The sequence below is a fragment of the Coregonus clupeaformis genome, chromosome 12 (genome assembly GCF_020615455.1).
Source record: "Coregonus clupeaformis isolate EN_2021a chromosome 12, ASM2061545v1, whole genome shotgun sequence".
Classification (NCBI taxonomy): domain Eukaryota; kingdom Metazoa; phylum Chordata; class Actinopteri; order Salmoniformes; family Salmonidae; genus Coregonus; species Coregonus clupeaformis.
The window spans coordinates 31,654,694-31,661,317 of NC_059203.1; positions in this window are offsets into that span (position 1 = coordinate 31,654,694).

Below are 6,624 nucleotides of genomic sequence, written 5' to 3' on the forward strand. Positions count from 1 at the left end.
GTGTGTGTGTGTGTGTGTGTGTGTGTGTGTGTGTGTGTGTGTGTGTGTGTGTGTGTGTGCGTGCGTGCGTGCGTGTGCGTGCATCTGTGAGTCCACACATGTGAGCCGTATTGCTCTATTGGGATTTTGAAGCCTGATTGACAGGGGAGAAGTCTATTAGCAGAGATTGTTAACTCGGGGGCACGGGATAACCTGTTATCGGCTCCAGACAGGCATGAAAGGGGACGGCTGATTCACAAGGAAGCCATTGTGAATTTCAAAGGTGTTGTCTGAGTGATATGGGCCTAGGCCAATACCACACCGAGTGACTGGAGCGTGTGCTGGAATCCACTGTGATCAATGAGCTTTCAGGAGCATTCTCTCTATCTCTCGTTCTCTTTCTCTCCTTCTTTCTTTCTTTTACCTCTGAAACATTCTTTCAATCTTTCTTACTCTTCTTGCTTTCTGTTTCTAGTTTAACCAGCTTTCAAAATCTGGTGTATCTCGTCTTCTCTTTCATTCTCTCTCCATCTGAATCTTTTTATCTTTCTTCTACTTTCTCTTTGCTTTGAGTTTCTCAGAAGAAAGGTTAGACTGGTGCAACGAACTGGAAAAAGACTGGGAGGGTGTATCCGAATAGCATGACTGGTAAAATTGCAGGTCCCATATTGAAGAAGCATCAACACTACGAAGAAACACTCTGTGTGACCCTGATTTACCCCACTGCAGTAAAATGTGAATTAAGTACCTGACTGTGATTGTTTTCAATTAAAATTGTCAAAAATAAACAAAGATAGCTTCTTAGCAAAGAGCAATTTCTCAAGCAAGAATTTTGCTAGGACTGTCTGGGAGTGGTCTGAATTGGCAGAGGAAAACTGAAAACCAGCTGTTATTGGCAGAGAGCTTTGGAACTCACTTTCTTATTGGTCTATTAACTAATTTTCACCAGGCAGGCCAAACCTCCATCCTACAAAAACAGCCTGAAATTTCAAGCGGTCATTTCAAAAAGCTCTTACACTAAATGGACAGTATCATTATCTTCCAAATTTCACAGTATTATTCCAAACTCATAATGTGGAAATATACACTACCAGTCAAAAGTTTGGACACACCTACTCATTCAAGGGTTTTCTTTATTTTTACATTGTAGAATAATAGTGAAGACATCAAAACTATGAAATAACACATATGGAATCATGTAGTAAACAAAAAAAGTGTTAAACAAATCAAAATACATTTTAGATTTTAGATTCTTCAAATAGCCACCCTTTGCCTTGATGACAGCATTGCCCACTCTTGGCATTCTCTCAACCATCTTCACCTGGAATACTTTTCCAACAGTCTTGAAGGAGTTCTCACATATGCTAAGCAATTGGGTTAAGGTCGGGGGATTGTGGAGGCCAGGTCATCTGATGCAGCACTCCATCACTCTCCTTCTTGGTAAAATAGCCCTTACACAGCCTGGAGGTCTGTTGGGTCATTGTCCTGTTGAAAAACAAATGATAGTCCCACTAAGCCCAAACCAGACGGGATGGCATATCACTGAAGAATGCTGTGGTAGCCATGCTGGTTAAGTGTGCCTTGAATTCTAAATGAATCACAGACAGTGTCACCAGCAAAGCATCCCCACACCCTAACACCTCCTCCTCCACGCTTTACAATGGGAAATACACATGCGGAGATCATCTGTTCACCCACACCGCGTCTCACAAAGCCACGGCGGTTGGAACCAAAAATCTCAAATTTGGACTCCAGACCAAAGGACACATTTCCACCGGTCTAATGTCCATTGCTCGTGTTTCTTGGCCCAAGCAAGTCTCTTCTTCTTTTGGGTGTTCTTTAGTAGTGGTTTCTTTGCAGCAATTCGACCATGAAGGCCTGATTCACACAGTCTCCTCTGAACAGTTGATGTTGAGATGTGTCTGTTACTTGAATTCTGTGAAGCATTTATTTGTGTTGCAATTTCTGAGGCTGGTAACTCTAATTAACATATCCTCTGCAGCAGAGGTAACTCTGGGTCTTCCATTCCTGTGGCGGTCCTCATGAGAGCCAGTTTCATCATAGCGCTTGATGGATTTTGCGACTGCACTTGAAGAAACTTTCAAAGTTCTTGAAATGTTCCTTATTGACTGACCTTCATGTCTTAAAGTAATCATGGACTGTCGTTTCTCTTTGCTTATTTGAGCTGTTCTTGCCATAATATGGACTTGGTCTTTTACCAAATAGGGCTATCTTCTCTATACCCCCCCACCTTGTCACAACACAACTGATTGGCTCAAACGCATTAAGAAGGAAAGAAATTCCACAATTAACTTTTAAGAAGTCACACCTGTTAATTGAAATGCATTCCATGTGACTACCTCATGAAGCTGGTTGAGAGAATGCCAAGAGTGTGCAAAGCTGTCATCAAGGCAAAGGGTGGCTATTAATATATTTTGATTTGTTTAACACTTTTTTGGTTACTACACGATTCCATATGTGTTATTTCATCGTTTTGATGTCTTCACTATTATTCTACAATGTAGAAAATAGAAATAATAAAGGAAAACCCTGGAATGAGTAGGTGTGTCCAAACGTTTGACTGGTACTGTGTATAAAATACAGGAAAATCAGGTTTTTGACTGCACTTGGCCTATAAGAAAAACAACTCACCTCACAGTGGCTCAGTGAGATCTAAGTATTTTTTACTGAGGGACTGCGAGCTCAGACCAATCTTAACTGAAAAAAATGTACTGTGTGTGTGAGTGTATTTGGGTTTGTGTCTCTGTAATGTGTATTCATGCTGAACTCTTTCTAACCTTGGTTTAGATACAAAACTATTGCCAAGCGGGTTCAATGAATGTGTATGTGTGTGTATAAATATGTGTATGCGCTTGTGCACATGTGTGTGTATGCGTGTGTGTGCTTGTGCATGTTTGTGTGTGCCTATGCACGTTTGGGTGTGTGTGTGCACATCTGTGAGTTTGTGCATGTGTGTGTATTTGTGCATGTGTGTGTACACGTTCACACACAAGGTTATCCAATGGCTAAGACAATGAGAGATAATATTCTCTGTGTGTCCCGTCAGTTCAACCACAAAGCCCCTATGTCTAGTAGTGATGGGGGTGAAAATCGATACAGTGACATATCGGGATATTATCTTTGATGATCATATAGTTTGGACAATATTGCTATATTATTTTTGCGCTAGTTGGCTGTAGATGCACCAAAACTCAAGTATTTTTCATTCATACCTTTTTCTCCATCTTCTTTTTAAAAAGGGAGCCAATTAGTTTTTAGCACTTTTATATCCATTACTGATCAAAACTTGCTTTCTCATGGCTCTCTCTTGTTCGTCTGCAGCAGACATAGTCTCCTGTAGCTCAGTTGGTAGAGCATGGCGCTTGCAACGCCCGGGTTGTGGGTTCGTTTCCCACGGGGGGCCAGTATGAAAATGTATGCACTCACTAACTGTAAGTCACTCTGGATAAGAGCGTCTGCTAAATGACTAAATGTAAATATGGTGAGCAATATGTTTTGAACATCGAATCACAGTAATACTTATAAAATCGTGAGAATAGCAATACATATCGTATCGGCACCAAAGTATCATGATACTATCGTATCGTGAGGTCACTGGCAATTCCCAGCCCTAATGTCTATGGTCTGAGCCATGGGTCGATGGGTCGGACCCCCAGAGGACGTCTGCTCTGCTAGGCTAGCCTCCCTCATTGGCCCCGATTCTGAAATGTGATTGAGCAGTTCAGCGAGAGGTGAAAGAGATAGCCCGCAGGGAACAGGTCCAACAGGAGCATTACTTGAAAGAGCTTCTACTTCACTGGTCCAGGAATTGTTTTAACAATGGCTAGGCTTGGTGTTGTCCAATGTTTTTACATTATTGTTTGGTGGGTTTTACTGAGTGCATAGCCTAGGTGACTTAAACAATCAAATGCTGTGAGCAATGAGAGGAATTGCATTTGCAGTCAAAGGCTTTTAGATAGTTTTTTTTAGCATTGGTTTAGAATACTAAAGAGAAACATGGTGGAGTGGTCCATGTTATGGTTGCAATCTTACCATCATTTCCATATTTGAGCTCACAGAATATGGGCAGCTAGCTGAAGAAAGCACACATAGAAAGGTTAAAATTAAGGTTAGGTACTTTTTCAAAATAAATAGTAATCAATACCAACACAAGCAAACTCCTACTGTCGGTCAGCCTTTGCCATTTCAATTTCCACTGGTCTAGTGTCTTACCTGTAGTGTCTTGAGGATGCCAGCACCTGTTATGGCGCTCTCACAAATCACCACTACAGCAATTTCTCGCCCTGTCCCAATTCACGACCAAAGAGAGCTTGCATCTGCTGTTCAATTGTTGTCCCCCTACTTCATTCATTGGCTACCATCCCAGTCATTTATTTTCCTGTTTGTATAGTGTATTAGGTGTGTGCTACTGCAACATCTTCAAACTACCAGTTTGACCCTAACGGTAACATGACATGCAGGTATTTCTAACCGTATTCTCAAAAACCGCCCCTAGTATCCATCAACAATCCGACTATCAAAATGTTGACTTGTGCATATCATGCACATCACTATAATGAAAATGTACAGCTGCACTAGAGGTCGGACTACCCAATACGACCCTGCTAAGCATCAGACCAAAGCCATCAAAGAGATGCAGGGAGGAATGGTCTGCTGGACATTGTATATATTCGATTATACAATGAGTAACAACAACGCAATCTGTGACAACACTATTATGTGCATGGAATGTTCATGGTATCTGCAATGTTATACGGACAAGACGTCATTCTGTTGACGAAGCACGGTTGCTCAGAATCCCGATCAATGACATCAGGAAAATAGGTAGTTTCCTCCCACTAAATATCCCATTTAAACACACAATGACTGCTTAAGTGTACAAACACTTGCAGCAATTGGATTCGGTAACTATGGCAACCAATGCATATGATGGACTGTGCTAGAAAATCCTACAAGGACCAACTGAGTGTGTGGATCTGGTCAAAGCAATTCAACATCTCAGAAAATGTCAATAGCAGGGCCCGGAATGACATTCACGTGATTGTAAATGTGTAAATGTGACGTCTCCCTGACCCACGCATTTGAAACAAACCACTGGAGGAAAGAGATAACTGGCGTTGGAGATAAGCCAATGCCTTTGAGGACCATCCCTCACACCTGGCCGATACATTATTGACTCAAAGTGTAGGGATGTTCCCCGGCTTGTAGATGCCTTTATGACTGCGTCCCCAATTGCACCCTATTCCCTATATAGTGCGTGGGCTCTGGTCAAAATAAGTGCATTAATAAATAGGGAGTAACGTGCCATTTGGGACGCAGGCTTTTCTTTTTTCCCTCTTCTGTCTGGTACCCCCTCCTGGACAACTCATCCTCCTCCTGCTCTTATCTGGACCCAAGTTCTCTACTCTCTCCTCCATATCTCCCTATCTCTCCCAGGCTGGGTAATCCACTCCTCCCGGTACATCTGATGCCTGCTCTACTCAGCAGCTGCCTGGATTATCCCCAACCCTGTCGCTGCTGTCGCCCACTGCTGGGGAACCATCACAGACTCCTACCTACCAGGGCCCGCAGCTCTGCTCTTCTCTGCTTAGAGCTCCCTTTCCCTTCACAAACTCCCTTAGGAATGTGTGTGTGTGTTACTTTAGTGCCTTATTGCAAACAGGATGCATGTTTTGGAATAATTTTATTCTGTACAAGCTTCCTTCTTTTCACTCTGTCATTTAGGTTAGTTTTGTGGAATAACTACAATGTTGTTGATCCATGTTCAGTTTTCTCCAATCACAGCCATTAAACTCTGCAACTGTTTTAAAGTCATCATTGGCCTCATGGTGAAATCCCTGAGCGGTTTCCTTCCTCTCCGGCAACTGAGTTAGGAATGACACCTGTATCTTTTTAGTGACTGTGTGTATTGACACATCATCCAAAGTGTAATTAATGACTTCACCATGCTCAAAGGGATATTCAATGTCTGCTTTTTTTTTTACCCATCTACCAATTGGTGCTCTTCTTTGCGAGGCATTAGAAAACCTTGCTGGTCTTTGTGGTTGAATCTGTGTTCGAAATTCACTGCTCGACTGAGAGACCTTACAGGTAATTGTATTTGTGGGGTACAGAGATGATGTTAAACACTTTTATTGCACACAGAGTGAGTCCATGCAACTTATTATAATATAATATGCCATTTAGCAGACGCTTTTATCCAAAGCGACTTACAGTCATGTGTGCATACATTCTTTTTACGTATGGGTGGTCCCGGGGATCGAACCCACTACCCTGGCGTTACAAGCGCCATGCTCTACCAATTGAGCTACAGAGGACTTGTTAAGCACATTTTTACTCCTGAACTTATTTAGGCTTGCCATTACAAAAGTGTTGAATGCTTATTGACTCAAGACATTTCAGCTTTTCATTTTTATTAATTACCATTTTAATAGTTATAGAGACTCACTCTGCTAGTATGTATTTTACTATACTGTACTTTCTGTACTGTGCACAGGGATGTGGACACATAGGGTATGTAAATCAATTGTAGGCCAATATAGGTTTTTATAATACTCTCATGTGAATTAGATGAAATATGATAGAATACAACACATTATTGGTCAGCAAACATTTATCAGTATT